Source organism: Ipomoea nil, unplaced genomic scaffold, assembly GCF_001879475.1.
Source record: "Ipomoea nil cultivar Tokyo-kokei standard unplaced genomic scaffold, Asagao_1.1 scaffold3377, whole genome shotgun sequence".
In the NCBI taxonomy this organism is placed as follows: Eukaryota; Viridiplantae; Streptophyta; class Magnoliopsida; order Solanales; family Convolvulaceae; genus Ipomoea; species Ipomoea nil.
In genome coordinates, this window is record NW_017619805.1 from 438734 (window position 1) to 448539 (window position 9806).

Sequence of the window (9806 nt, forward strand, 5' to 3'; positions counted from 1 at the left end):
GAGACCACCAAACCTTTACCATCTTAACAGATTTCCTACAAGTGTCCCGAGTCTTGAAGTCCAAAACTCTGAGCGGCCTTTCTTCGTAAGACAAATCTTCGTCTATCGGTAACACTTCCGGTGATAAAACATGAGTCAGATCATGAACATATCTCTTGAGCTGTGATACATGGAACACGTTATGCACTCTATCCAACTCCAAAGGCAACGTCAAACGGTAAGCCAAACTCCCAATCCTCTCCAGGATTTCATACGGACCTATAAACCTAGGGCTCAACTTCCCTTTCTTCCCAAACCGCATTACTCCCCGGGTGGGAGATACCTTCAACCAAACCTTATCTCCAACTGAAAACTCTGCTTGTCTCCTAGCCAAATCTGCATAAGACTTTTGACGATTCTGAGCCGCTTTCATCCTTTCTTGGATTAGTTTAACTTTCTCGGATGTGTCCAACAAGTATTGTGGTCCCAACACTATCGGATTAACAAGATCCTCCCAACAAAGCGGACTGCGACACTTCTGTCCATAGAGAGCCTCATAAGGTGCCATGCGAATACTCGAGTGATAGCTGTTGTTGTAAGAAAACTCTTATCAAATCCAAATGGTCCTCCCAAGATCCTTGAAAATCTAACATACAAGCTCTCAACAAATCCTCGAAAGTCTGTATAGTCCTTTCTGTTTGTCCATCGGTGGCTGGGTGGAAAGCTGTACTGAGACTTAACTTAGTTCCAAGGGCTGCTTGCAAGGATTTCCAAAATTGAGACAAGAACCTTGAATCCCTATCGGAGACAATATCCCTCGGAACTCCATGATACTTTACCACTTGATTGACATAAGCTTGGGCCAACTGTGTCATCGTCTAGGTCTCCTTCATTGCAATGAGGCGGGCAGTCTTGGTCAAACGATCCACTATCACCCAGATTTTGTCCTTGCCTGAACGGGTCATCGGTAATCCTCCCACGAAATCCATAGATATAGAATCCCATTTCCCTTGTGGAATTTCTAACGGTTGCACCAACCCCTTTACCTTGCAACGCTCAGCTTTTACCTTCTGACAGTTAAGGCATTTCCCAACAAACTCTGCTACTTCCTTCTTCATGTTAGGCCACCAGAAAAAGCCCTTCACATCCTTGTATAACTTGTCTCCTCGGGGGTGAACCGAATAGGGTGTATTATGGCCTTCCTCCAAAATCCGTTGCTTCCACTGATCACATGACGCGGGTATGCACACACGGCTTTTGTACCTCAACACTCCATCCGCGGATAACTCAAACGGTCCCCCTTTTCCTCTAGCTAGGTCATCCCTTACCTTGGTCAAGAACACATCCTTTTGCTGCTCTTCCTTGATCTCTCCCAGAAACGTAGGTACAATCCTTAAGTTATAACAACGAACTTCTGCCTCCACATCTCCTTGTTCCACCACTTCCAAACTCATCCATTGAAGCTCCTTGCAAAGCTCATCCACCACCACCCAAATAGAGTTAGCGGTATGCTTCGATTTCCGACTTAAGGCATCCGCTACCACATTGGCTTTTCCTTCATGATACTGAATATCTAACTCATAGTCCTTGATGAGTTCTAACCACCTTCGTTGCCGCATATTGAGATCCTTTTGGGTAAAGATATATTTGAGACTCTTGTGGTCCGTGAAGATCTTGCAACGCACCCCATAGAGATAATGCCTCCAAATTTTCAAAGCAAACACCACCGCGGCCAATTCCAAATCATGTGTAGGGTAGTTCTCTTTGTGAACTTTAAGCTGATGTGAGGCGTAAGCAATCACTCTCCCGTTCTGCATCAACACACAACCTAGTCACTTCTTGGACGCATCGCTGTATACCTCAAAACCTTCCGTTCCCGATGGCAAAATTAAAAGTGGTGCAGACGTGAGCCTCTCCTTCAACTCTCAGAATGCTGATTCACAAGCTTGATCCCAAACGAATGGCACTTCTTTTCTTAACAACTTAGTCAACGGTTGAGCCACCTTGGCAAAATCCAAAACAAACCTCCGATAATAACCTGCTAACCCAAGAAAACTTCTTACTTCCGACACTGTTGAAGGTGCAATCCATTCCTTTACTGCCCGTATCTTGTCTGGATCCACCGAAATCCCTCTGCTATCAATCACATGGCCTAGAAACGTCACACTGCCTTTCCAAAACTCGCACTTAGAAAACTTGGCATACAACTGCTTTTCCCGCAAGATTTGAAGTACCGTCCAGAGGTGCCCAACATGTTCCTCCTTATCTTTTGAATAAACCAAGATATCGTCGATGAACACGATCACAAAATCGTCGAGGTGGGGTTTGAACACTCTGTTCATCAGATCCATGAAAACTGCAGGTGCATTGGTCAAACCGAAAGGCATAACCGTAAACTCGTAATGACCGTACCGAGTCCGAAACGCAGTCTTAGGGATATCCTTGTCTGCTACTCTTATCTGATGGTATCCTGACCTCAAGTCAACTTTGGAGAACACTCCTGCGCCACGTAGTTGATCAAAGAAGTCGTCTATTCTTGGAAGAGGGTATTTGTTCTTAATGGTAACTTGATTAAGCTCTCGATAGTCGATACACAACCTCATACTCTCGTCCTTCTTCTTTACAAACAACACCGGAGCTCCCCAAGGCGATGCACTTGGCCGGATATAACCCTTATCAAGGAGTTCTTGCAACTGAGCCTTCAATTCTTGCATTTCAGGCGTAGCCAAACGATATGGGGCTTTAGAGATGGGTGCAGTGCCTGGCATGAGATCCACTGAAAACTCCACTTCCCTAGCAGGCGGCATACACGGTATTTCTTCGGGAAAAACATCAAGAAACTCACGGATTACAAGTATCGTGTGAGCCACTTCCTCCCTTGCCTCCAAGTTCTCGACGGAACACAAGTACACATCATTGCCCTTGTCCATATACCTCTTCATCTTTACCATAAACACCAGCTTAATTCCGGGTTCTTCCATCTTTCCACGGTATGACACTCTCCTCCCGCTGGGTCCTCGTAGCACTACCTTCTGATCTTTACACAAGATTTGGGCTCTAAGCCGCCCCAACCAGTCCATACCTAGGACCACATCCATCCCGTCCAAGTCGTACTGGATTAGATCACTAGGGAACTCTTCTCCTTTGATACAAATCTTGATGCCCTCAAAAAGACGGTCACACACCCTAACTTCTCCTGACGCTACCTTCACATTAAACCTCACTCCAGCGCCCCCAGATAAGCCCAACTTCTTCACGAGGCCGGGTGATATAAACGAGTTAGACGCCCCTGAATCAAACAAGACTGTTGCTGGCACAGATTGCACGAGGAAGGTTCCCACTACTACGTCACTGTCACTTGTTCGGACTTCGTTTAAGGTGAGCACCCTCTCTTGAGATGACCCTACCGTCGGCTGATGAACCTCTATCCTTCCATACTCTCTTACATCACGGAGTACCGGCACAGAAGCTGCACAAGAACTTACTCTTGTGGACGTACCACTCCGGATCCACCACTCAACTACCCCAGGAGCACTGCTAGATTCGGCCAACCGAGATCTCTTAACCACTTCACCCACATCTTCAAACACTGCGGTTCGCTGACGAGGAGGCATCGCAGACTTCTGCTACAACAACAAGGTTACCACAAAAAGCAAGCAAGCAAGACAGAAAGCAACACACATCTCATCGCGCAACCTAGAGTCCTAAGCCTAACACTTAGCTTCTTAAGGTCGCTTTGAGGTTTCAAAACACACTTAAACACTTAGAAAGTCTAGACTCAACTCTTCCTAGGCTCTAAACCAAGGTTCAAACCTAGGTTCTGATACCAACTGTAACACCCCCCCAAAACAACAAGACTTAAAATGAGTCTTAACACATGCAGATTAATAACAAACACTAGCACAGCGGAAGATAAAAAGATAACTGGATAAAAGGAATCCAAACGGGGTGTTATGCCACGTATACCACACTAGGTATACGCTACGGCGACAATCTGCAAGTGTAACACTATCCCAAAAACATCAAACTAAAACAATCTAGAGACATTGGCACACAGGCCTCAACAACACTGTCTAAAGACACAGGTGCTAAGCTACCGGCTCTAGACATCGCGCTCGACTACGCATCACCTGAAAGATACAAAGATAAACATCGTGGCGACGCCCGGTCAGCGAGAGATGTTGGTAACCCACCAATACCGTTAAGTATCATAAATAGGTAGATATATAATATGAAAACCATTTTCGAAACGGAATACATATATATATAAGTCAAAAGCCAAGATCAAAAGACAACACAAGACTCACCACTCACAAGGATAACACCGGGAACACGTCCCAACCACAAAGGTTAACCACACACAAGGATAAAGACTCACCCAACGGCAACACATGCCAAAACACCACACCACAAGCCTCCGTGACTACACACGTCACGAGAGAAGAGAACTCACCACAACAACGGCTACACAAGCCCTCGTAACATCACACATCACGAGTTGATATGCCTTCCTTATGCCCTGTTCTAACCTTATGGCTACCCCCAACCTTGTACCTTCGGTGCCAACCATTACCTCCAGAAAGCCCCTGTACAGCCAAGTCCAACCTTATTCCTCCAGGACCGTCGTCCCCCACCTATAACCACAAACGAAAACCCACCAATTCACGGCAACACATGCCCGGATAACACAATGTTATCCCCCAAACACGTGGACTCAGCCACAACTCCATAAAATCATGTCACGGCCACCATGAGGACCGCTGCAATACCTTGGTGACTAGCGTCCCATACCACAAATCGTGCAATCCAGGTAAAGCCACACACGCACCACCACTCACACGAAACAAGCAACAAATTGCAAAAGAGGTACGAAACATACTCAAACAAGAGACAGGTCACCACCCATCGACAACAACGACGCTAGCATTAGGATAATAACTAGCAAGCTCAACAACGAGGAAACTCAAGATAGTTCCGAGGAACACACAAGACACCACACGGTTCAACGAAACACAATGTTGAACACTTTGTAACACCGCAGATTTTCAAGACTTTTAAAACTTATATAATAAAGATAGAATCTCATTAAATCCCAAATTACGATACAAAGAGTACGGGGTGCTATGCCACACCCGAGCTAGAGAACTCGGGTGCACAGGATAAATTCTAAAACCTCAATCAGTATCAATACTAAATCATGGCACGCAGGCCGAAAGGGAAAACTATCTAAGCTACGCCTCAAGCTTCTAACGCGCTCCAGTGATCTACTCGTCTGTGCCTGAAAGCCAAATATATCTGTTCAGCGAGAGATGCTGGTAACCCACTCCAACGCGTTGAAATACAATACATATAGACATATATATAGATATACGAAAACCAATTTGAAGCATGAAGATATATCCTACGAGACTCTAGCTTTTAAAACAGGGATCGACTCAACAGATAGGGCTAAGCACAGACAGCAGTTATACCAAGCATATACAGTTTACAACAGGCAAGACAGGTAAGATAAGCACAATTAATAATCATAATCCAACATATACGATTCCCAGTATAAAACCCATAGTCACATCCCCAAGGTACTCATAACAACAACTCATTCGTATCTCATCACATAGCACACTTTGTTGGCGCCACAGGACCAATCGCATGCCCATAAATGAGGGTCAGCGCATATAGCTCTGACACGGCCCCGCAGCACCCTGCCCCGTATCGCAACACGGAGGGGTCGATCGCAACCGACCGATGAACCGCAGCTCATCATAGTTTGATCGCAACCAAACAGTGGACCGCAGCCCAAGAGTATGTCATCTGACCGCAGCCAGGAAATATGAACCGGAGCTCTTGTAGAAATGTTTGATCGCAACCAAACGGTGGACCGCAGCCCAAGAGTATGTCATCTGACCGCAGCCAGGAAATATGAACCGCAGCTCATGTAGAAACGTTTGATCGCAACCAAACAGTGGACCGCAGCCCAAGAGTGTAAATCTTACCGCACCAGCTTCTGAACCGCAGCTCAGGAATAGCAATCCGATCGCAACCGAATTGGGGTGACATGCACACATAACACATAGCAAGCACATGCAACCCACATTAACACATTGGGAAGGGGGAGAAAACGTATAACAAAACCTATGCGTGATCCTTCACATACTAAGAATAATCCTAAGGGGTTCATACTTCTTTCACCTAGGTCAACAGGATACCAATTCAACTAGCATGCAATATATAAGACTCATGCAACCTACGAACGGTATCCGAAATATCAAACTAGACATAGGCACGATAGACGGAGGCCGTTGGGACACCATGGGGGTCGGGGGAACATCAAACGGGGAAGCCAAAATCCCAAATTGGGTACAAACCAGCGGGTAGCCGGTGGGTGAGGGATCACCCGCCGGCGGCACTGTTCCGGGCAGCGGGTGCCCGGCGGGCAGCTGCCCGCCCGCCGGCTGCCCGCTGCCGGCGTTGCCCAAATAGGCCGCGGGTAGGTGGCGGGTCCCCTACCCTCACCTACCCCGTACTGACTCTTTTTCACCAAAAACGCCCCGGGAACCTTTGTGGAACCCGAAACCATGCTTAGACACTTTCAAACACAATTGATAACACACGTAGACAATTAACGGATCAAAATCAAGAAACATATGGCACATAACCTATCATGCTTTTCTAAACATTATCAACACCCAATCATGCGAATTCCCACCCAATATACCAAGAATAATACCATACGAATTCCACGATATACCTAGGGTTCTAATTATTTTTAAATCAACAAGAACACAATTCATCTTCCAAAATCAAGATTCGGTAGGAATATCATATAACTATCAAGAACCTCATATAATCATTAAGAACATCAAGAACACCATATAATTATCAAGAACGTTATATAACCGTCAAGAACACCATAATTATCAAGAACCTCTCATCATCAAGATCACCCATGGAATCATCCCACCAATCATCAATAATAATATCACAAATCATCAATATACAATAATATGGGGAGATCCTAAGAGGGGAATTATAGCTATGAAAATAGGTTTTGTTGAGACATGGGTTACCTCTTAGCCTTAATTGATTCCTTGGCTATGAAGGGTCTTTCTTTAAGCTTTCTCGTTTCTTTATTTCTCCTAGGGAATTCTTGGAATTCTTGGTGTGGTGAGAGATTATTGTGGTGGGAGTTCTAGGTGCCTCATTATGTTCCCTATTTATATATCTAAGAGTCATACTTAGGGTCTAATTACTATAGGTCTGCTAACTCTATTCCTTTTAGGACTAAGGATTGGGTTTAGGGATAAGGGCCCATGGACTATGGTGGGCCTCCCTAATTAATTGTTGTGATTTAATTCTTTCTCTTAGGTGATTAATTAAATGATTTAATTGGTTTTAGGGATCGTAACACGGGGTGTTACACTCTCCCCCCCCCCTCCCCTTACAAGGGGGCTTCGTCCCCGAAGCCCGGTGTGTTAATCCATTCTTTCACCCCTAGGCATCCCGTGTTTTGACCTCCTGGTTAGGAATGTGGCCCCACGTTTCGCCTTAGCTGGGGTATACTTGATTTCTGGTGGTGTTGTGATAGAAGGGTTTTGGGTCTACCTCGATCTCCTGTTCCTGAGCTGGACGCCCCGCGAGTGCCCAAGGTGGCCTCGATTGCTGCCACCCTCTGATCTAGTGCGCGTGTCGTACGGATCAAGGATGAGAACCCTTCCTCCATGATTTGGTTTTGCAGGTTGAGCTGTGCGAGTATGCGTTCATTGATTGAGCCCTCGTTTTGCTCCCTTGGGTTCTCTCCTGATCGTGGTTGCACCGACGGGTTGGGTTCGTCATCCTCCTCCTGGTCCTCATTTCCCTCCAGGATTCCGCAATCTTGCATTGCCCGTTTGAGCTTCTTGTTGGAGATGTCTAATTGGTCGACCAATTCTCTTCGTTCATCCTCGGGTTTTTGGCAAATTTCTTCGAGGGTGAGGTAATGTCCTCCCTCGGTGTAGTAGATATCATTGCGGTGTAGGTTCTGGGTATTAAAGGCCATGCCATTTGCGGTCTTGACCTCGGTGTGGCTTAGGTCCACCCCCTTTTTCTCCATGATCCAACTTAGGATCATCCCGAAGGGTAGGCTAAGTCGGTTGCTTGATTTGCAAAACTCCATGTGTTTTAGCATGAGGGCCGGCAAGTTGAACTTGATTTTGTGTTTCAAGAAGTAGGCAAAGGTGCACTCTAAACTCCCCACGTCCTTGCTCTTATTGTTCGTGGGCAAGAGGCTATCGATCATAATCATAACCAATATCTTTTGCTCCACCGATAGCCTCTTCCTATTAGGTCGTGTGGCCGAGGTGAATCCTTCCTCCTTCCCGAGTAGGTACCCAAAGTAGTCCTTGTACCCCGTATTTTGGGTATCAATCCACCCGTTTCGGTCGTAGTTTGACACACCCGTGGTGGTCAATTTCAAGAGCTTGGCCAAGCGGCCTTCGGAGAGTATAATTTCCTTGCCACGGACCTTGGTGCGATATCTAGCTTATCACCCCGTTTTGTGGCCACTAGATGTTGATAGAATTCCTTTACCAATTCGAGGTACGTATCCCCCTTGATGGTGAGATACGTATCCAAAAGCCCTTGGTGGTTAAGCATATCAACCAATCCCGCAGAGAATTGGTCGGGTTCCAGGGCTTTACCTCCTATCACGGTGTAGCCGGCGTTGATCCATTCTGGGGTACGGGTTCCGAGGGGTTTCTTCGGCATTTTGATGGTTGACACTTTTTCCGGCGAGCGGTTTTCCCCGTTGGCGAGGGCAGTGACGGCGAGCTGAGTCCAGGTGACGGCTCGGTGGGGGGGGTGACGGCGTTGTGGTGGCGTTGGGTGGTGTGCGGCAGCGGGTAGCGCCCAGGTGGGCGACGGGCGGTGGTTGGCGTCTCGGTTTCCTCCGGCGGCAGCAGCGGCGTGCGGCGGTTACGACCTGGGCGGTCGGTCGTGGCTTGGTCGCTGGTGGCGGCGGTCTCGGGTTTCCGACGTCAAGGGAGGGCGGCGGTGTGTTTGTGGAAAGGGTGAAGGAGAGAAAGTGGGGGGGGGGGGGGAAGGAAGAAGAAGAGGGTTTTTGATTTGGGGATTTTTGTGGGTTTTAGGGACTTGTTGGGGTTTAAGAGGGGAGTGTTCCCTTGAGGGTTTAAGAAACACTCATAGCCTAGTGGTTAAGGCCTTAGTCTTGTAAGTGAGAGGTCCAAAGTTCCATTCTTATTGGCAACACTAGGCTTTTCTTGGTGGTGTGGCCATTGTCTTTTTCCCTCTTTCGTCTTCTAGTGATGTGAGGCTTGGTTTGTTATATAATTTTTGGTTTCATGTAAGTAGGTTCGAATTTCGATCTAATCTTTTATTTAAAATAATTCTGAAGTAATTGCTTAGTAAGTAGCTTTATTATGAAAGCGATTACAAGGAATTGCTGGTTTATCCTAGACAGAATTCGTCTTCTTGATTTTCTCCCGCGGGGTCTGTGTGGTCCTCGTTTTCTGGGGTTAGGTTCCCCTCCTCGGGGTTGCTCTCGTTCCCGACGTCGGCTTCAGTGCGGCTCATGACAAATATTTTCCCGGGAGCGCCGTAGTTCCCTTGGTGGGTGGTGCCTCCGTGTTGACCTGTGGTGGTGGGGCGTGGCCTTTGGGGTTGAGTGCACTGGAAGGCTTTGTGCCATTTTTCTCCGCAGTTGAAACATCGCCAGGGATTTCCCATGCAATCTTTCCTTCTATGGCTTTTGTTGCATTTTGGGCAAGGGAAGCTTCTTGGGTTTGCTTCATTGTTCCCTAGGGACGGTCTTTGGTTGATCAGGTTGCTTGGTC